The following is a 23509-nucleotide window of genomic DNA, read 5'->3' as shown; positions in this document are numbered from 1 at the left end:
TGGTCGATAGCAGGGTGGTAACGTGATTCTGTCACCCCCGCAACCTCCCTTACCCATACATTTGTTTCAACTAACACACACACCCACGCACACAGACGTGTGTGTACTGCTAGATGTTATTTGAAGGGACATCAGTTTCTATGAAAGATAATAGCCTTGCGGCTGGGAGCCAGCAGTCATGATGAGCCCTGCAATCATTAGAGGTTGGGGGTGAGATACTGGTTGGATGCGTCCTGTGCTTGGAAGGTCACAGGATGAGGCAATCTCTATCTTAATCAAACTTAATGTCATTTGAAAATCAAAATATTTTTTTATCTTATTTCTTTTGTTTTATAAAGAAAAAATGTACAGACATAATTGGAAAACACAGAAAAGATCACTACAGCGGTACATGACCCAATCTCCAAATGATAAATTGGTGAAAGTCAACATACAAGAATCTGTGGTCAGTGATCATCCAAGACCTTCATCCCATAAAACCCTTAACCCATAACAGTAGTTATGTTTTTTTGTCAGGTGATCTCAAGTGTCAGTAGTTGTATGGATGGATGCAAGGATGGTGCTTTCGTCTTTTATCTTGTTCCACAACCTTAAGAGCATGATTATTATTGTTACCATGACGATAAAGCTTTTATGCCTTCTGCTGGGATGCTCATTTGGACCATTATATTCCTCAAGTTCATCTCGTCATATGGACAATGTTTCAAGAACAACTGTATGATGAAATACATGTGGTGAGACTTCTACAATAAATTATACACATCATCATATCATAAGTAGGAGATGTCTAAAATAAGTAAGCTATATATAAAAAAGGTTGCCTAAATCAAAGTGAGTCGTTTTTATCTGCTTATGTAGCATTGCAACATACAGTGTTCAGTGTTGTTACTCACTAATCTGACAGTCTGCAGGTAGAAGCCAGTGTGATAAACAGGTTGTGTGCTGTGCGGCTGCAGTCCTTGATCATTTTGTTTGCCTTCCTCAGACAAGGCTACTGATTCTCTGAGGGGTTGGGAGTTTGATGCCCTTGATGAGCTCTGGAGGGCTCCCTGAGAGAGCATCTTCTGGATGAAATGTGTAAAAGTTGTAAAAGGAAAGAAGAAATCTGAATCCATGTGAAGAGAGATCAGATCTGTTCATCAGTGACGTGCACACCAAGAAACTCTACTGACTCTTTTCACCCCAGCTCCATTGATGTGCATGGAGACATGCCTTACCAGATTACTCTTCTCTATAAGCTCATTCATCACCACCTGAGATGAGGCCCAGGAGAGTGGTATCACCAGCAATCTTGGAAATGATGTCGGAGCCTGTTACGTGTGGTGTTTCTCTTCTGCTCTCTCTCTCTTCTCTCTCTCCCCAGTGTCCATTCGGGTGCCTCCCATGTCCCTGTAGCTGCAGTGTAAGGGTGCAAGGCTGGGCACAATCGCTAATCAAGGCCACGCTGGTTAAGCGTGACCATTTAGGTTGTTTTAGGTTGTGGTTTTCAGTTCAATTATTACTGCTGCTGTCAGAGTCGCTTGTAGAAAGTTGTTTATTAATAAATGACTCCTTTGTTCATTTATACTTTTCCATGATTCTTTTTCCCTGGGTTATTTGTATTGTTACTCCCCTCATCCCCTGTCCTATAAACTGGGGAACGTAACAGATAGGGGGCTCGTCTGTGATCAAAAGAGCTGATTGGTGTGTGATAAGTGTGTGTTTTCTTTGTGTGGAGATTGTCTCCGGTGGCTGATGTGGTAGGTGTTGATATCTGGATGTCGATCTTTTTTTTCTAAGCGTAATGTTCCACAGCTTCCTCGGACTAGACAGGTGAGTGTCCAACTGGACTTAATCATTCTTTCCTTCGGGCACTCTATTATTATTTTGCCTTTTTTGTTTTTGGAGTGATCCTGGTCGGGGATAAGTCCCTGACGGGTGTAGGCATTTCATGGTTTCAACCGCTGATGTTTGTCTTTTAAGTCACTTTGAGCCCCGCAGGTTCCAGAAGATAGGGAGGTGAAGTTTCAATTAGGCAGGATCTGGGGAAGTTTGTTGTTGTTAAGACCAGAGTTAACGCTAATGTTTGCTGGTTGTGTTTGACATCCGGTATCAAAGTTTATCACGTTTGTCACTGGTAGGGGTGAGTTGTTTGTGGCTGGAGAGCTAATTCGGCTAACAGATTGATTTAGCTGTAGCATTAGCAACGTTGCTAACTGTGAGCAACTATTTTTGAATGGGTCAGTATGGCAGCCTTTGATTTGGAGGATTTTGTGATTAATCCCTCCCTGACTCAGTTCGATAAGTGTAACAAGAGTGATCTGCGGGAAATTGCAGTGTATTATAGTGTCCCTGTTTCGAGTTTGCTTGCTAAGGGGGAACTCAAAGCTGTTCTATTAAATAGTTTTTGTATTAAGGGTGTTCTCAGTTGATAAAGCACCTGTAGAGACTAATGGCGTGGAAACCCTGTATGGCTGTGGCAGCGGTATCTCAGGGTGATGGCAGCGCTGATCCTCCGGTGTGGGAGGCGACCAAGCAGCCGCCAGTTAGTTTGACTCAGGCTGGGCCGAGCTTTGGGGCTGAAGCAAAGCACACATTGCCACAGTTTGATCCATTTTCTGTGGAGTCGTCTTCTGGCTCTAGGGTTAATGCTCAATTAAAGGTGCGCCTTGCTCGTCTTCAGTTAGAAAAGGAAGAGCAGGAGCGAGAGTTTCAGCTCCAGAGGGAGTTAGATGCAAAGACTGCTATTAGGATGTGTGAGTTAGAGCTGCATTCCAATTCTGTTCGCATCTCTGCTGGTACACAGTCAATGACGGGTTCTACTGCCGCATTTGATGTCAATAAGAATATTTCTTTGGTCCCTGTATTCTGAGTCTGAGTCTTATTTTGGTGCATATGAGCGCTTTGCAACTGCTTTGCAGATGTGTGGGCCCGGACACTTGGTGCGGCTGACTAAGCACATCGTCGCCTGGCCGAAACTGTGTGCAGCGCTGGTTGGCAGATTTGTATTTAGCCATATCTTAATGTGCGTCTTTGTGTGTGAGAGAGAGAGCAGTGCGGGACCTTGTTCATGTATGTGTGTTTGTGTGTTTACTTTGGTTATTGTATTTCAATTGATTATGTAGATTTTTGGTTAATTTGTCTTGTTATTATAGGTTTTGTATCGGTAGACAGCTCAAGTTCCCAGACAACATCACAACCACGCTACTCCGCCCAGACATGGTGTTAACATCAGAGTCCACCAAGCAAGTGGTTCTAGCCAGTCGAGGTTGGGTGCCGTGGCTTTGCTGGCCAGTCACTTGTGCAAACCCTCAAACTCCTTGGAGCGAACGGACTGCATACTAAGAGAGCCATCAAGAACACGCTAGAGGCCGTGGAGAGAGCCTCCAGGTGGCTGTGGATCCACAGGGGGGATCCGTGGAACAACGCGCCACTTGGGCACAAGCCGGGGACTGATCACCCCCGGCTGGGTCGCCCAGGAGAGGGTGTATGAAGATTAAAGACCCGAAACACCCTATGACCCTGGGTTCTTCACTGATGACGTGTCCAAGTATCACTGGAAGGTGTATTCAACTCCTGTATTGAAGATTTAATCCTTGATTTCTTTTGGTGATTAAGTGCAATTTGTTTCATCCCTGACCTGTTCTCTCTGATTTGTCCGTCCAGGTGCTGATCCTACGGTGGTGGATTGGTGTCCTGGTGGTGGTGTTCCCTTTTCATATTGTGACTACGCTTGTTAGTTTGCTGTGTTTCACTTTTTCTCTCATTTGCGTCACGTGGGGTGTCCCTCGAATCCCTTTACTTTGGACCCCCCCCGACACAGTAGGTCTCAGCCCTGGTTGGGCCCCTTTTTTACGTCCTCAGTGAGTGATTTTTACTGTTGTATAAAGAAACACATTTTTTATACCCCTGAACTACCATCTGCCACCCTTGTCAAAGTGCCTTTTTCTTAAGTCGATCCCTTGCAATAAGTCCCTGGGTGAAATTCCCAGGGTGGCGTTGTTTGGTAGCAATTTAAGTCATTGATACTGCCCTGAAACATCCTATGCTCGTGCCGCCACAGGTGTAAGGCTTAAGATTTTGCCTCTGTGAGCTGATGATGTTGGGGGAATTTAAAAATTGTGTGCCTGAGCGTACTGTCAGAAAGTAACCTCCATGCAGCAGGTCGCTACTCTGGCAGATAAGTTTGCTCTCATGCACAGAAATGTTTTTTTTAGGCGTGATTCTCCTCAATATGACTTTCACCAGAAAGCTGGTGGCACACATATGTCACGTGCCAATGTTTCTCAGTCAGGTCCTTAGGCTGAGAAGCCATGTTTGTCATAATCCTGGACACTTGATTGCAGATTGCGCAGCCTGGAGGCTGAAGCAGCAGCCATAAGGGGTGGGTTTGGTTAAAACAGTAACTCCCGGTGGCCAGGTCGCTGCTCCAAAAGCGCTTGATGGTTTTAAACCTTTCATATTTAAAGGATTTGTGTCTCTCACAGATGACCAGTGCCCAGTGATGGTGCTACACGACACTGGTGGCTCGCAATCCTTCATCCTTTCCAGTGCTCTGCCCTTTAGTGCCAAGTCTGCCTGTGATGTGAGTACAGTGGTGAGAGGTATTGAAATGGGTTTGATTCCTGCACCTCTTCACTGTATTTATGTGCAAATCCAAATGATAACTGGTTTCTTCCCAGTGGCTGTACGCTCATGTTTTCCTCTGGTGTGGATTTAATAATGGGAAACGATATAGCGGGAGGTAAAGTTTATCCTGCCCCTGAAGTTGTGGATGTCCCTATATCTGACTCAACAAACGATGAACTGGCTCAGAATTATCCAGATGTGTTTAAAGTGAGCGCTCTGACTGGAGCCCGGGTTCGTAAAAGACTCAGGAAGTTGACTTATCTGAATTGATGTTTGCTTCTGTTTTGTCTGAGGACAGGTCTCCCCCTGTTGGTTGGTCGATGAATGGCACTTCAACAGACCCTAAAGGTGTAACAGAGTCCATAACTGCTCCGTTAGTGTCTTTGCCACTGACTCGTTAGGCGCTCATCAGCACCCAGAATAGTGATCCATTCCTGGTAAAGTGTTTTGCCACATGTGGTGAAGGATCAAATTAGTGAATTAAAAAACAGTCTTCTCTTGTTGACAATGATGTGCAAGTGGGTTGCACAGTCAGGTAAAGACTGGGACAGTTTACCAGATAGTTATTCCTATTGGTTGTCGGCAGCAAGTGCTAGCATTAGCACATGAGCATCTATGGTCTGGTCATTTAGGTGTCACTAAGACATATGGCCAGATCCTGAAGGATTTCTTCTGGCCAAGAATCAAAGCTGATGTGATTAATTTCTGTAAGACCTGCAGCACTTGCCAAGTTGTGGGCAAACCAAATGAGGTAGTGCCTCCAGCCCCTTTGCACCCTGTCCCTGCTGTTGGTGAGCCATTTGAACATGTTATTGTGGACTGTGTTGGTCCATTGCCTAGAACCAAGTCTGGTAATCAATTTTTGTTTGACAGTAATGTGTGTTTTAACCCGTTTTCCTGAGGCCATCCCTTTGCGAAAAATCACTGCACCAGCCATGATTAAGGCACTAAGTTCTTTACCACCTTTAGAATACCTAATGTTGTGTAGACTGATCAGGGAACTAATTTTATCTCCAAGACCTTTAAACAGGCATTGCAGTCCTTGGAAGTTTCTCACTCAGTGTCTAGTGCTTACCACCCAGAATCACAAGGTGCACTTGAATGATGGCATCAGACTCTGAAGTCTATGTTAAGAAAGTACTGTTATGACACCAGGAAAGACTGGGATGAGGGTGTACCTTTTGTTATTTTTGCTATTCGTGATGCGAAGCAAGAATCCCTTGGGTTCAGTCCTGCTGAAGTTGTGTTTGGTCACGAAGTGCGTGGCCCGTTAAATGTATTAAAGGATAAGTTGCTGTCTGGGTCCCCACCCAAGACTGATGAAGTGTGTGATGTTTGTTTTTCTGTGTCGGGAGCACCTACAGCATGTGTCCATGTTAGTGAAGGAAGCCCTTTCTTCCTCCCAGGACAGCATGAAGAGAAGATATGATGAGACAGCTGTTGAGCAACAATTTAAGCCTGGTGATAGAGTGCTGGTTCTCTTGCCTGTGCCTGGTTATGCCCTAAGTGCACGTTTTTCCAAGAGGTCCTGGCTGCAGACCTCCACTGTGAGGTCGCTACCGCCGCATGCTCCATTCTCAGGCCACCTCCACTGTCAGGATGTCAGACCTGGACTTTAAAGAGGACTCAGATGCAGAGTAATGACCGTTAAAGCAGACTTTATTGGGGATACTCTCCAGCCTCCCAGACAGAGTGACAAAATAACAGACTATGAAAATATCTATCGAGGCTATGAAACATAATCAAGAAAAATAAACAGGAAGAAAACCTTCTAATAAACAAAACCCACTCCGAGGAGTGAAAAACCCACAAAACAAAGAGAAATGAACTAACAGAAAATCACTCCACTAGGAGGAAAACAAAAGGGTAAGAACTAAAAACTCAAAACACTCCCAAAGGAGGAAAACCAAACTCTGTTCAAAAAACGACCGAAATAAAAACGCACTCCTAAAAATCAGAGGCTCTACTACTCTCTATGAACCCTTAAGTAGAACAAAAATTCACTCCAAAGGAGGCTATCAAAACGGCTATGAAACTTAACTAAACAACGACACTAAACTATGAAATATGCAAACAAAAGATCACGAGCAAGGAGGCAAAGAATACAGGCTTAAATAACGTGATGTACGCAAAGCTGAGACACAACATGGACTGTGAAGACTGGCTGGGGTGCATGGCAGAAATGAGACACTCTGGCACGAGACAAAGAGACGCAGACTATAAAACACATGAAGGTAATGAGGAACAGGTGGACACGATCAGACAATCAGAGCGGTGACACATGAGGAAGGGCAATTGACCTGAAATGAGAGGAGAGTTCATTGGTAACCTACCTGGGGAACAAGTGGGCCATGATCAGATCCGGCCAGTGGAGGCTGTGTTGGCTTACCCACCACCGGATGTGAACTTCGCTGGTTTTTAGGTATGGCTCGATACTACCGCTGTTTTTGTAAAGTTGTTACTCCCCTTCCCACTCTGTGTAGTTCAGCTGTTCCATTTGTTTGGACATATTAGTGTTTTCATGCCTTTAATGCTACTAAGTCTCTCCTTTGTGAAGTTTCATCACCACCAGCTAAACTGCTCCACGATTGAGAAGGAGATGCTAGCCATGCTTCTCTCCTTGCAGCATTTTGAGGTGTATGTGGGCTCCAGTTCATCTGTAGGTTTGGCGTTACGTGTTGTGTTTCTCCTCTTCTCTCTCTCCCCAGTCTCCATTCTTTTTCCCTGGGTTATTTGTATCATCCCCTGGACTATAAACTGGGGAAAGTAACAGAGCCGTACCATCAATGCAGTCGTGTGTAAACACAGTATATGGGAGGGGACTGATCACAAATCCCCATATAGCTCCTGCGCTCAGAATCAGTGTAGAGCTGATGTGACCACCAGTTTTCATCACCTGTGGTCTGCTCGTCACAAAGTTGTCCACAGATAAATTATTTCATTCTGTGATTTAAACCCATGAATCGAACAAGCAGCTACCATTGATCCATATGTGCTCTATGACCCATGATGCTACAAGATCAATAAACATCAGTTCCCCCAGTGGTCCCTTTGTTCCCCCTCTTCTCTTTAACAGCTGTTTCTTCACTGCTGTCTGTTCTGCAGACCTGCTCAGACCAGGCTGCTGCTGCACAGAACTCCTACTTTTAATGGCACAGACACAAGAACCTACCTATCATTAACAATAGTGAACAACACAGGGTCTACATCTGATTTTATTTATATTTGAATTGGCCTACACCCCACCAGGAAGCAGCAACTGTCTGCAGCTCACAGGATTTAAGCAGAGCCACAGTTGGTAACATTAAGTGAGGCTAACATATCAATTCAGTTCAGATTCATTAGTATCAAAGGTTTAACTTTTACCATTGTATATTGATTTGGTTAAATGCATTCACCAAGCTTAATTGTTGTGTTTAATGATGGGTTATTGGATAGTCACAGCACTAAATTAATTAATTTAAATTGTATCAGGTCATAATCATATCAGAATTCAAAAAAAGATGAGTACTGAGTAGTTTTTTGAATGTCCCAGGGGAGGTGGCATTGTAAATCTCTTTTGGCAGAGCACTCCAGAGGGTGGGGGCTGTAACGTTAAAGGCTCTGTATGCAGGTATGCAATCTGGTGTTTGGCACAGTGAGCAGACTCCAGTGTAAGGATCACAGATTCCTGGATGGGGTGTAGGGTCAATGTAGGTCAGATATGCATTGTGGAGCGAGGCTTTGGAGGGATTTGTCAGTGAGGAGGAAGAGTTTGTAGGTGATCTGGGATTTAATTGGGTGCCAGTGAAGATGGATGATGGTCTGAGTGATGTTCTGCCAGGGCTTAAAACAGGTGAGAACCCTGGTAACTGGGTTCTACACATACTGTAGTCTGTAATATAATAAATCTTCATTGTTCTTAGGTAATTATTGAGTCACTTCCCAATACATACACATGTCACATACTAAAAATACATTTCTGAGCACATATGCACACATATTCACTAAACACACATGTATATAAATACTTTATCAGTATGAGTGGTTAGCTCACAGTGAGGGTGCTCCCTTACTGCAAGCCGATGGGTGTAAGGTTTGACCATTTCCTGGATGTAGACTGGACCCGATCCGTTCGCAGCACGGTACGCAAGTACTAGTGTTTTGAAATGGATGCGGGCAGCCACTGGTAACCAGTGAAGGGAGCTGAGGAGCGGAGTAGCGTGAGTGAATTTAGTCAAGTTAAAGACCAGTCGACCAGCTGCATTCTGGATTAGCTGCAGCAGTCGGATAGCACCCGGATAGCGGATAGACCTGGACCCCAACCTGTGCTGCATTCTGAGTGAGAAGGGGACATATTCTCCTGATGTTGTGCAGGATGTATCTACACGAGCAGGTTGTTGCAGTAATGTTGGCAGCAAGGGAGAGTTGACTGTTGAGTGTCACACCCAGGTACTCAGACAGGCAGAGATTTGTGCTGCTACCTGTGTTTCAGATAGGGGAAAAGAGAGGACCAATGGGCAGACCGAGCTGGCCAACCAGGACCTGGAAGCAGCTTTACGTTGTTTCACTGCCCGTCATCCCTCATCCTTGATTTCCCACTTGGCTTTGGTGGAATATGCAATAACTCCCTCACCAGCTTCGCCACAGGTATGACACCATTCACCATTGTGTATGCTTTTCAGACCCCTTTGTTTCCTTCTCAGAAGGAGGACATGGCTGTCCCCTCCATTCAGGCCCACCTGCAACACTTCTGTATGATCTGGAGGGAGGCTCGGTCTGTGTTAGTCCGCACGGCCACCAGGAATGAGAGGTTGGCTAACCGGAGATGCACGCCCGCTCCCACATACACAAGAGAGAAGGTATGGCTTCCTGGGACCTTATACACCAGGTGGAGTCACGCAAGTTGGTCCCCCGATTCGTGGGCCCCTATGAGATAGAGAAGGTCATTAATCTTGTCACTTTTTGCCTCAAGCTCCCATCCGCTCTCAACTCTTTATTGGATAATAAACACCCTTGAACTTTCAGTTGACTGCCTCATGCTTTAAAGATGCTTTAAATGAAACACACAATCTATTCTTCCATCCATTCCTCCATCCATTCCTCCATCCTTTCCTCAACAACATCAATGATTCTCTGGAGAGGTAGACTGTCAAATACCTGAAACCTCTCACTAGTCAGTTAGAACTGAAAAAACGCTCCTTGGCTGAGAGGTGTAACATCTTCAGGAAACACAAGCCAAATGGTCCAAATTCCGCTGTAACCCCTGAGCCACAGCTGTCCCCAAGCCTATGTATACATTTGGGTGTCACAGGAGTCTGACTGAAAGGACAAGTTATATCTGGAACAGCACTTTTTTTTTCTCCCTAGGCAGGCCAAGATTGTACCTGTCCCTTCCTCAGATCATTTTACTCTGATATTCTTACCCTATAAGCCTAACCAATCACCTCTCTCCATGGCTATAACTGAACTAGGTTCATCCACTATTGATGGGGAAAAATAAAGAAAGAATAACTGTTCCGAGGGCTTCTGGAATGTAAATGGCACAGCCTTCATTGTGGCTCTCTCTCTGTCTGACACTTTACAACACCCCCCCTTAATTGTTCACACACGTCCGTACTTTCACCACTCATATAACTGACTCACATTCTAAAATCATCTGGTTTTACATAAAATTAACATTTTATTGTTTTGGCATTTACATGCCCATTATTTTTTGTCATCATTTGAAAGCTACCAGGAATAAGATGTTAAATGGACCTTGAGTTTGGATCATTTTGTCAAACTTCTGAACTTTGATGCTTCGTTCAACAACTGTCTGTGAATAATTTGCAGTTAATAATTCTCAACCAAAGTCTTGTTGATAACTGTAATAATGAATGGCTAGTATTATACTGTTTTATAATCCATATTCTTGTAATTTACATTTAATGGTGGATGTGATATGTTAATGTTTCCTGTAGTTATGAGAAGTTTTCCGAATATTCATAGATTTTCAGAAGCCAAGTGTGCAGACCTTAACCCCTGCTGTTAAAGTGGAAAGGCTGCCCTTTAAATAGACACTTTGTCTATATGTGTGTGTGAATAGCTTCTTGAGGTATCATTTTATAGTTTTGCATTATTAAGAAAAGTCTGACTAGAGTGAATAACCCCTGTCTTAAATCAGATCTGATCATATATCTTAAAAGAAATGGCAGAAAAAAAATGCCATCTGTGCTTTCAGACATTTCTTTTCTTCTCAAGAGTGAGAAATAATCTGAGGAGTGAGCGTCTCATTAATCCCTCAATCCCTAAAGAGTGGAGGGATTCCCATCTGATGGAAACAATGTTCAGCACACAGAGGGGGAGAGACAGGGAGATGGAGGGAAAATGGATATAACAAATACATGGCGATAAACAGTGAGAGAGAGGGAGAGAGAGAGAGAGAGAGGGAGAAAAAAATCCGTCGACAGATTCTGAAATTGCCTCGTGCCAACTCTGCTTATTATATTTCACATCTCATTATGTGGAGGGGGCTTTTTGGGAGATGGCTGTGTGTCAGTCGCTGTGACTGGAATAACAATGATAGCAGGCTTGTGTTTCTGCTTCATTTGCAGGGAGAAAAGACACAGGAACTTGTCCCTGCAGCTGCGACACTAACACAGACAAGGTTTTGTGTCGAGCAGACCTCGACCACAGGAACTGCACTATGGTTCATACTGTACCTTTGACCTTTAGCATCTTGATATGGGGGTCAGGGAGCTGTTTCATGTGAGTGTCGTTCTCTCAGTGAAATTGCAGTGTGGGAATGTAAGAACTTAAAACCCTTGTCAGACATGGAAACTAAAGAATTGTTCATCTTTCTACTCAAAGAATATTTAGCATCTCAAAATACATTATATAATGTTTTTCAATGGCTGCATTCGATTATAGTTAGAGCTGCAAAAGCACACAATTTGGCATGAGATGTGTGACACAGCAATGTTTCTAATGTTATTGGATAATAATTTTGAAAACGTATTGGGCCATTTCTTTTTTTTAGGCAGATAAATTATGTGAATAATTTATTCTTATCTCCAACCAATGCAAAGCCCTAAATGCATTCCCTTATCATTAACATCAAACCTATTACCCTCAATCTCCATTGTGCCATATTCTGTGCCATGTTCTGTCACTGAAATAGCTGTTGATAAATGTTATTTTGACAGAACAATCTCAGGCACCAGATCAAAGCCACCACTGATGCTTTTGGGATGCAAAGCTGCCTGTGGTGCTTTGCTCAGTTGATCCAGATGAGATTTCATAACAAAACATTTCAGCTTCAGCCAGAACTGCTGCAAGTGAAGATACTGAGCAACTCCGAACCCCTGTTGGCTACAGTGTATTTGTAATGTATTTTTTAGGTCACATGACACCCCCCCTGTCCAGGTCAGAAAGCTGTAAAAACGCTACACATGGATTCCAAGTCCTTATATGATGTCCAGTTACCATGCCTATTAATCTGTTGCTCACATTCAAGACACCTTTTTTAGCCAACAGTATCACTCTGCGCATACATTTCTGTGATGAGTGATGGCTCCGTCTTGTCAATGTGGTTATCTTGCTGACTGAAGCACATTTAATGATGCTGGTTTTACTGTCATGTTGTTTGGCTGTCATAAAGTCATGCGGTGCTGTCAAGCTGAAATGTACTCTTCCAAAGGCTTTATGAACACCTTTTGCACAAAAATGTAATTATGCTGGGGATTTATTGGCTAAATTCCAAATCAATTGCATGCATAAATATGGAAACAATAATGTTGTGAACCTTGTAACCTTAAAATGAATCCATTCCTCAATTTATGCCTGAATTCTTTCCGGCAATAGGTCACTAGAAAAGTGGACATACTGACTGACGTGTAGAAAACAAATTAAAAGAGAAACAACCTAATTAAACCTAGTACAGCCATATAACCATTTTTTAAGGAACTGTAAGCAACAACAAAAAATCTATCACAACATATTTCGTACATTATACATTGATTTCTAAAGAAAAGTCGTTTTTGAGTAATCATGCATGCAGACAGATAAGACAACGAAAAAATATCCTCCTTGGTGGCAGTGATTAACTTTTCCCAGGATCCCACCTGGTAGCATGTTGGGTCTCTTCACTGTCAACGCTGAACTCACCAGCGGCCATCATGGCCTCAGCTGTCATCTACTTTTGACGGAGCTGGAGCCTAGCCTGTATCATTTGACCATCTCTGATGGTGGTGAGGTCAGTGAAGACAGGGTGGGAGTGGGGGCATGGGCTGAGGTACACATGCCCCCCTCTATGCTGGCACCGAGCCATTTCCCCGGGCCTGATGTGATTGGGGGCACTCTCTGACCAAATGCCCTGGCTGTCCACACCCCCAATACACCTTGGGGCTCTGGTGAGGATGGCACGCTGCCTGAAATGACACAGCCCTTATCAGTTCAGTCATTTCAGCCACTGCTGCAGGCCTCTCTTCCTCTGCAGGGCTCCCAACTGCAGCCCTAATTCCCATACAATCACAGGCAAGGTGCAAGGGTGCACCATTTGTACCTGTACCTGCTTCTCTGTGGGAAAATGTGTTGTCCAATGCCCTCAGTGGTTCTCCCATTGTCCTACATCGATTACTCTGTTCATTTTGGAGAAGCTCAGACTGAAGACAATGTTCAAACCTCCTCTGTAGAGCCCCCACAAATGTGTCACAATCTTCTCTTACGAAAGCAGCGGAGACAGAACAGAGCATCACCTGTGAGGCACATTGCCAGCTGTAGAGCTTTAGTCTGGGGCCGCTGTAATAATAGTCTCCCTTGACCACCCATCAGCCCCAGTCTGACTGGCCCTAGTATTTTGGTGTTTTCACTGACAGGCAGAGACTAGTTCCTCACCGCTCCCGTAACCTGACCAATCAGTAGTGTACATAGTGACTAAGCTACATGCACTCTCCTGATTGACCGAGAGCCAAGGTGCTTGACAGGACACTTGAACAGGATCGCTTCAATATTCGAACTCACTTTCCAGTTGTTGATGAGGTGAGCAGGAAAAAAGAGGACTGGTGTAGAGATCTGGTGGAAAAGTTTTGGATTAAATGTTAAAACTAATGCAGAACTTTGGTTGTTGCTACAATGAGGAATGAATTAAACTAAAAAACTGAATATGTGAAGTGTCAAGAGTATAATAAGCATAAATTTGGAAACATGAGGTGTTAATGTGGAAACACACTTGTGTCGAATTATTATCTGTCATCAGATTAAGAAGCTATTTTACTGTCATTAATATGGATGTTATGCAAATCATGTATTTTATCTCTATTTTAAAATACACCATGTTTTTTGTAATAGTACAGAGCTCACAGTGGAGATTTAAAATATCAGTAGAGACTTGGGGGTAGATTTTGGGACTTGGGCACTAAATATCAGGCATTGTAGTTTTAAAGATACAACTTTTTGTGCAAAACCTTCTTTCCTGATTTAATTACGATATTTTTTTAGAAGGACACCATTCAAACCTGGTTTCAACATCCATCCTGGGTGATCCGATAACATGTGGTCAGCGGCAGCGCAAAGTATTTCAATTCTGATTGACCCGAATGCGTCCTGAGATCCAATCACTCAGACCACATTTGGGGAAGGACACTGGTGACAGAGTAACTCAGACAACATAATAAAAACATAATTTGTTCCTCACGATCACTAATGGCATATGTACTTAATCGCATACAGAGCAGAGACATGAGATTTGATCAGAAGTGGTGAACAGACGATCAATCAGGAGAATGGCTTCCTCACTGCAAATGAATAGCATGTCCTATCAGAGTTTTTGATCAACAAGCCCTCAATACACACTAGTTCCACATTCTCTAGAATCAGGAGTGTGTTTACAGTACATGACCCTGTAGGAAAACTAAACGCTCCAAACAGCACCACTGATATAGACTGACCCAGAATTTATGCCCAACAATCCTCAAGATCACCTTCTCAGAAAAAGACCTAATAAGGCATGTGAAATCCAACGATGACCAGAACAGGATCCCACAGCACCTTCTTCACTAATTCCCACATTATCACCACTTATACTAACTGCCCCCTGGTGCAGGTCAGTTTAAAATGTACACTCTCACATCGCTCCATGCATCACTTTTAGTATTCTTCTACATTCATCATTCCCATTTTTGAGGCACCTTGTGTGATGTTTATGAAGTAGTTGTTTTTATTGTGTAATTGTCTATAGTTTGTCATTGCATCATTATTGGATACGGTATTATTCAGGTTTGTGTGGAAACTACATTAGAAAAATACACCTGAGAGGCAGCAGCAGGTAAATATGAACGTCACAATGTGATATGCAGAGGTTTGAGATGTTTGAGACAGAGCATTGTTACAAAAGAAGTGTGCATAGTGGGCAAGAGAGAGACAGAGGGAGAATGTGGGTGTGTGATGGTGTGGCTGGTGACTGGAGAAGAGGTAGATGTTAGCCGTACAACTGTTAACCAGCAGTGAAATGTATGTTTAGACTATTTTACCAATAAATAAATATATATAAAAATAAAAACCACAAGACCAAAGTTCATTTAGTCTCCCTGCTGTCAGATGCCCTGGTCTCAGACAATGCTCTCATATGCAAAGCTAGCAGAAACTATCTGGTCCAGGGCAGTAGTGCAGTGGTTCACACAGTCACGTCACAGCGAGAAGGTTGTGGGTTCACACCTGATGGCTGTGAGGGATTTCTGCAAGTAATCTGGCTTTCTCCCACGGTTAAAGTCATGCAGTATGACTTCATTGAAAACTTTAAATTTACCATCAGTGTTATTGTAAGTGTGAATGGTTGTCTCTGTTTATTAGCGATACACTGGTGACCTGTCCTGGGTGTATCCCACTTCTCTCAATGTCAGCTTCTGGTCCCCCATCAACAACTGCTGTCAGCTATGGCAACAAGATAATAAGGCCGGATTGGTAATTGGACCAAAACAGCAGCCAAATCACACTATCTTGAAAGTAAATCATCGTTTCACTCCCTTTCCTCTCACAATAAATTTGCCTCCTGTCTCTTCCACTGTGCCGTTCCTACTACTCCTCCTCACTGTTTGAAAACCGCTGCAGTAGCCTTTATTAGCGAAATAAATAAAAACCTTTTTATGCTGTTCTTGTGGTGTGGTGGCTGTTGAGTGACATCGGGAAATAAACGCTTATTGCTCATATTCCCATTTCTGGTATGTTCACTCATATCATTTCAACATAATAAATTGATTTTTTGCAATGTTTTAATTAAAAATAGCAGATTAAAAAGCAGGAAAGAATAAGATATACGCAGCACTCGCTTCTTTTTCATCCCTACATCTTTGTTGATTGACACAGTTTGACTTTTGCAATAAAAGGCTGACAGCAGGGTAAAGTGATAATCTGTCTCACTCTTATTTGTCAGGTAAAATGAATCTCTTGCCCTCTTTGCTGACGAGCAAGGGAGTACGGTAAACAAAAGGGGCCCTTTGTGTTGAATAATGTGCTCCAGATGTGAAAATAATCCTGCAAGGGAAGGTGGGACCCCAGCGAAGTAGCTAATCCCAGAGCCGTCCCCTGTCTGATGGATGGCTGCTTTGGAGCTGTAATGAACTTCTCCACTTGAGGAGAAGCACTGCCACACTGTCTGTCAGTCTCTCGCCCAGCAGCTCCGACAGATTGACGGAGAGAAAAGCGTTGGTTGGTTTTGTTTTTGTGTCTCCACAGAGAAAAGCTGGGCGGCTCAGCTTGTGAAAGGCACAAATGATGGGAAAGTTTCTTTTGCATTGTCAAACACGACTGTTTTTCCACACGTCATGCCTTAGAAAGCAATGACATCTATGTGTAAAGCCTGAAGGAGCTTTGCTGTTTAGAGAGTGTATAATGATAATAATTGTTATTATTTCGCTAAGGTTATTTAATATGATTTTGGTTCTAGATATGAAACATTTATAAAATTCACATAATGATGTTGAGATTACTCGGGGCAAAGGAAGGGGAAAGATAGACAATTTACTGATTTAGTCTCATGACACTAATTAAAAATGTGGAACTGTGATTAATAATTTAATTAATAAGTATAACCAAAATTACAACGTCAGTAGTTTGCAACGTAGAAGGATATGGAGTTCTTGACAGTGTAGAGGTTGGCAAACTTCAGACTTATGCAACATTAATGAAGACAGTATGTGTGTTAAAGAAAACAAAGTAAAAATACACAAATTAAAAAAAGTGCACTTACTGTATACATATGTGTATATGTTTGTGGCTGTGTGTTTGTGTGTGCATGTGTTTTGAAAATGATGGCTGTGGCCACTATGAAGACAAAGGAAGTTTGGGGAGATGTGTGTGTGAGGTGTTGGTGCCAGGTTAAAGAAAGTGTATCTTCTGCATACAACACACACAGACAGGTTCATGAGACACATCTGTAAACTCACACTGGGTAAAAACAAGACCATTTGTTATCCGTGAACACAAATTATGTGTGTGATCAATTGAATATAGAGCAGGACAGTGAGTTCTGATCATAAGTGATCACAGGAGACACATGATGCAATGTAATGCTGAAGTGTGAACAGTTGAGCTTAATGCTGTCCACTTATGATCAAATATGTCATGTCTGAACAAGGCCTAAGATATGGACATGCCAAACAGTGATAAGGACAAAGCTTGACATGGTGAGCAGCAAGCAGGAGCATGCAGATACTGTAAGTGAGCAAGAGTCTAATTAAGTAATGAGCAAAACATCAAACATTTGGATCGAACATGGATTAGTGTATTGTCATTGGATTGAGAGACTGAATGATCTGCTGAGGACTGGAGGCTTATATTCCACTTCAGGGGTTCAATTAATGCAGTTCAGGTGCACAGGAGAACTGGGGGGAATACTTCACCCAGCAAAACACACACACAAGATCACAGACAGGAATTATAACAAATGTGGGACTTACATGATACAAAAGGAAATGGGAAACACCAGAGCACAAATAGGAAAAGACAGGTTAACACACTGCTAGCATTGCTTTGACTCGTAGTCCTTGTTCAGATCTGATATTAACGAATGTCCAGAGTGATCCGGTGGTCAGTGCATCAGAATGCATCCTAAATGTTATCACTGGTGATCAGATCTCACTTCCCCACTCCATATGTAAAGAACCACGACTGCCGGTTGTGTGTCGGTGTGTGTGTCGGCACTCAGGATGAATGTTAACACCATTACATTGTGTTGCAACACTGAACTTTTTTGACACCCACTCTATGCTGACAGACTCCATTACAAAAACAAGAGCACTGCATTTTATTCACACAGGGCTACTGTTGATTTGAGCAAAGTACACGGACTAACAGTCACACAATAAGCCTGAGCCAAGAGAAAATGAACAAATTCCCATATACCTGGGTTTTTAACCCCTTTCAAACTCTGCTTACTCTATATAGTACATATGATTTATTTTCTGTGCATAGAAAAATTGTTTCATGGTGCCTTGAAAAAAAAATGAGTACAGGGTTTACATGTGTTTACATTTAAGAGAAATAAAGATTGATTTTGCAAATCATCGTAATCAGGCATTTTAAACAAAAGAGCACAGATTCTTAGTTACAGTAAAACTGTTGACGACATGATGTATAACACTGTAAAATCAATGTGTATATCATTATATAATACAGCAGTAGAAACAATACAGACACACACACATAAACCCACACTATGCCTCTAAACCAAGGAAAATAGCATCACAGATGTTCCCGCCTCCACTTAACACTTTACTCAGCACTTCTCCTCTTTCATTGACTTTTAAACGAGCGGCCATATTGAGGTAAATGCCAGCTCCCACCTGCACCCTCCAATTTATGCCGTTCCAAAGACATAACAATAACAGCTTGGCTATTTAGAAGTGGCTCTGTAAAAATCTCATCCCATAATAGAGGAAGGGGTAGAACAGTTAGATTTACCCTCGGAGAGAGAGGAGGGGTCATTATCTGAGAGAGCTTAACTAAAGAGTTACAGTTAGCTAGAGGCAAGTTCCAGTCACTTCAGAATACATTCATTAATCATTTCTAAAGCGTTTTACTATGGCAATGGAAGAGAAAGAGAGGAGGTGTCCCTGTTCCTAAAAACTTAATCAATGTGTATGACTGAGCTGGAACATTATTCTGTTAATGAAAAGGGAGGAATAGATGCGTTAAGTATTATTGCCACATAATACCAAATGTTATCTAGGATTTATTTTTTCCAACCACCCAAATGGCTCCCTGGGTGCTGAGCATACCCAGATAATGCCAGCGAGGAGGCAGAAAACCAATAATTCTGGCTGGACTGTGAAGCTCAATTGGATTTTCTGTCAAGCCCCTTCATCAGTTTAATAAAGTCCCTCTTTCCATCCTTCCATTCCAAGTCCCTGGGGTCTTTGTACCTACAAGACCACCAGCATCAGTCATTAAGGAAACTAAAGACACTGTCTATACTGTAGCTGTCATTAATCAGAGCTCATTAAAAGTCTTTTGTTGCTGAAATCTGAACTGTCTGGAGTTGTAGTCGTTGAAGAAGCTTTCCGTAGTGTTAAAAGTAATGGAAATGAAACTGTGTATGCATCATATTAAAGGAAGAGCCTAATATTTTAGGAAATATGCTACATTGCTCATTCATGTTTGATGTGATTAGCAAAGCTTAGCATTGACGCTAGAAGCAGTGACATCTGTGATGTTAAAAATCACTGCCAATCCAGCCTTGGAACATATACTCAACAATAGACCTTGATGATAAGAAGTAGTAGATGCTTTTTTTAGTAGATACTTACGTTTATCTTTATTGAGTAATTGACAAACACCAAGAAGCCATGAAGCAATGTTTCCCAGCATTGTTCAAAAGAATACAAACCTAGTTTTACAAATATATTAAAAATCAGCCTGATGTGTTTAATGTGTTTTGTTTTGCAAAAGTATTTCAATTTTGATGTTTTTTTTTTAATTTAAAACAGATCATTTCTGATTTGCAGTTTATTTGGGAACAATTTTCATTTTCTGTTAGATAGTGATTATTAATATATTGACTGCAGCTTATGTTGCTGTAAGACTCACCTGGCGTTTACCAAGTTCTTTCAAAGCAAAGCCAAAATGCAAATACAAGGGAAAAAAAACAATCTGCATAATGCAATGTGACAGGGAAGCCTGAGGTGGTCTGAAACTATGTCACATAAAAGGACAATACAAAATAAATAAATACAATAAAAGGTGATAAGAAAATTATAAAAAGACAACATCACATGAAAGCAAGTCTGAAAAAATGGGTTTTAAGAAGTGAATTAAAAGAAGTCACTGACCCTACGAACCTTATTTCCTCGGGTAGATTGTTCTTAAGCCTTTAGATTTGAGCCTTGACTACAGTCAGCAGGGCTCCATCTGAGGATCTAAGGCTCATGATTTCTGTAATGGAGCTTGTGGCAAGATGGTTTAAAAGTGATCAGTAAAGTCAATTCTAAAGTGGATAGGGAGCAAAAGGGGGGAAACAATCATCAGGGTGATGGGATGTCTGTTAAATCCAGTACGAAGAAAGCTTTTTCTTGAAGAGTGAGATGACATTTCATCCATCATGGAGGCAACTCTAGTAATAGAAAACTAAAAACTTAAGAAAACTTAACCAAATTGTGAATTTACCATCAAAGACGCAATCATTTTCTCAAGCTGTCTCATAGGATTTAAGCAGGTGTAATATAAAGCAAAATGCCTTGAGGCTGTTCATCACTTTAAATTCAAGCAAAAGTACAATTTTCACTTTTTTCCTCATCTCACAAATTGTGTCTCAGACCTGACATTTACAGGGATAAGCAGGATACTCAACAGACCTTCTCCTATGGGCTGGGATTTGGTGCCAGGTAATGACGCATATTATTGTTGACTACAACAGATGGAGATATCAGCTTTAAGGTAAATTCAGCCAACTGGAACAAATTTCCATGTTCCTCCTTTTTTCACCATTAAATATCAATCACACATTTGGGGGCTGGGATTCTGTACTCTGATGGCAAGTTGCACTGGTGACTTGCCATCAGTTATGATGTGTTCTCAAGGCCAGTACAGTGATTTTAATGATTTTAAAGATGCCCTTGCTTCCAGTGAAACAGTCAAGAATGTGGGAGTCATCTTTGATCCCGATTTGTCCTTTGATTCTCACTTAAAACAAAATTAGTCCATGCCTTTGTCACATCCAGACTTGATTATTGTAATTCCCTATTATCAGGCTCCAGCAGTAAGTTGTTAAAGACTCTGCAGCACGTGTCCTGACAAGAACCAGAAAAAGAGATCACAGTTCTCCTGTATTAGCTTCACTACACTGGCTTCCAGTTAAATTGAGAATAGAATTTAAAATTCTCCTCCTCACCTACAAGGCCCTTAATAATATATCATCAACATATCAACCCACTAGAGCACTGCACTCCCAGAATTCAGACTTACTTGTTGTCCCTAAAGTCTCTAAAAGTAGAGTAGGACCCAGAGCCTTCAGCTGTCAGGCGCCTCTCTTGTGGAATCATCTCCCAGTTTCCATTAGGGAGGCAGGCACCCTCTGTACGTTTAAGGGTAGGCTTAAAACTTTCCTTTTTGATAAAGCTCATAGTCAGAGCTGATCCAGGTTTGTCTTGGACCTGCTCTTAGTTATGCTGCTATAGGTCTACAATGTCTGGGGACACATGGAGCTTCTCTTCCTCTTCTTCCTCTTTATCACATTGATATCTCATCAATACATGTTTCTTACTTGACTTCTTCCCCGCAGTCCTCATGCTTTATCGTTTCAGATCCAGGACAGCAGCTGCAGCCACATCCTGGATCATGCGTGATGGCGGATCGTGATGGCGGATCGTGATCGTACTGGCAGCTCTTGTTGGCAGCTGATCGTTGGGGGTGGATCATGATTGTGATGGCAGCTGATCATGGACTATTATTTTCAATAAAACTGCTTGATATACAATATGCCTATACTTTCTACCATTGCTGACAATAACTCATTGCTGGACTCAGACATTTTTCTTATGCACAAATACTTCAAACATAGACACACTTTCCATTATGTTACAAACTGTTTCTTCTAATCGATGTTGTAAATACTGTTATTTTGCTGCTTGTTACATGTGACATCTATTGCACTGCAGTCCGTCCTGGGAGAGAGGGATCCCTCACATAAATGGTAAATGGTTTGTATTTATATAGAGCTTTTCTAGTTTTGATGACCACCCAAAGTGCTTTACAGTACAGTTTGCACACACACATTCATACATCTATGAGATACACTTTTTGTTCTATGAGAGGCAATTCGGGGTTCAGCATCTTGCCCACTTTGGCACGCAGATGGGGAACACTGGGGATTACTGCTCAACCCCTCAGCCACAGCCGCCCCACTTGTGGCTCTCTCTTCCCCTGTTAACCACTTGATACACAACATGGGTCAACACGCAGGTCAACGCGCCGCAGATCAGCTGTGGGTCGCTTGTCTGTTGTTCACACCTGCTGTGTGTGTCCGCTATACTGGAGACGAAGCAGCAGGTTTATCTCCTGCATTTCCTTCAATACAAGTCGGATTATGCACTGAACTAAATGTCAGGACTCTACTGTATGAAGTCCTGCATCTTCTGGTCTGTCGACAACAATCAAAGCCCTGTTAGAACAAATGAATGGATTCAGAAGTGAAACGCTGGAGTGCTTTTACTTTGAAACGGGTTCAAGAAGTGTTGTAAATACGTTTGTGACATAGACAGATCAACTTTGTGTTTCACTGCAGAATAAAATGATCCTTCACCTGAGTTTGAATGTTTATCTGTTGAATTTATGTCACAAACACAAAAGAAAAGCACTCCAGCGTTTCTGTTGACCAAATCCATTCTTTTGTGTAAAAATGTTTTTTTATCATGAAATATTTGCAGGAGCTGAAGATGCATGAATTCATACTGAAATTATAAATATGACCCTCCTAAGTGGGTTTTTTTTGCAAGATATTGGGGTGGTAGATCTCTTATGTTTTGAATTAAAAAGTGGTCTTGTGCTTTAAAAGGATGGTGACCACTGATCTACATGAACAAGGCTCCTTTGATGACATAAAAGACTCATCTGATGAGTCCTCTGAGATAGATTCAATAGATTGAGTAAAAATGGATTTTACTGGAACGAGCATCCCTCCACTCAGGGAACAACAAGAAGCCACAACATCCTGAGGAGCTGCCCAGCTGTTTCACTGAAAGATGCCAGGGATATGTTCAGCAGTGACAACTTTCAGTTGCGTTCCCTACTGTTCACTACTACATGTACTAGTTTTTAGGTGGTTTGTATTCATAACTACAACATTTTAAATCCCAATGTATTCTAGTATGTGTTTGTATACCATTAATTAATGTCATGTACTAAACTGCATAAACATTTTAACATCAACTTTGTTACAGTGGGCAAATATACACAAAGTTATAGTTATAAAAGAGGAGTCAAAGTCAGAGGAACAATGTATCTTTTTAAACCTGGTTAAACATCTTTGACATTAGTAACTTGCATCATGATTTTTTTTTGTGTAGTAAAGCATCACTGTGTTTCTACTGTATGCACAGAAATGTCCCTAACAAAATTAAAGCAATATCTTAAACAATGTTTTCATTATATCCTTTATGTTTATTACTTATGTCTCAGAAGGATGCTGAGAAACTAGTCCATGCATTTGTTACCTCTAGACTAGATTACTGTAACTCTTTATTATCAGGATGTCCCAGGAAGTCTGTGGAAAGTCTCCAGTTGGTCCAAAATGCTGCAGCACGAGTGCTGACAGGAACTACAAGGAGAGATCACATTACTCCTGTCTTAGTTTCTCTACATTGGCTCCTTGTAAAATTCAGTATAGAATTCAAGATCCAGCTCTTCACATATAAAGCCATTAACAATCAAACCCCTTCATATAACAAAGAGC

At 42.0% G+C, this 23509-nt stretch overlaps 1 long non-coding RNA gene across 1 annotated transcript; it reads left to right on the top strand.

Annotated features, from left to right (window-relative positions):
* The first annotated feature begins 6882 nt into the window (after positions 1-6882).
* LOC138411468 (uncharacterized) lies at positions 6883-12387 on the top strand. The gene is made up of 3 exons (XR_011244104.1): positions 6883-7030; positions 9294-9449; positions 11184-12387. It is a non-coding gene; the product is annotated as an uncharacterized lncRNA (long non-coding RNA).
* Positions 12388-23509: the final 11122 nt, after the last annotated feature.

This window comes from Paralichthys olivaceus, chromosome 9 (assembly GCF_024713975.1).
Source record: "Paralichthys olivaceus isolate ysfri-2021 chromosome 9, ASM2471397v2, whole genome shotgun sequence".
NCBI lineage: Eukaryota > Metazoa > Chordata > Actinopteri > Pleuronectiformes > Paralichthyidae > Paralichthys > Paralichthys olivaceus.
The sequence above is the reverse complement of the archived record's forward strand: the minus strand, read 5'-3'. Positions and strand labels throughout refer to the sequence as shown.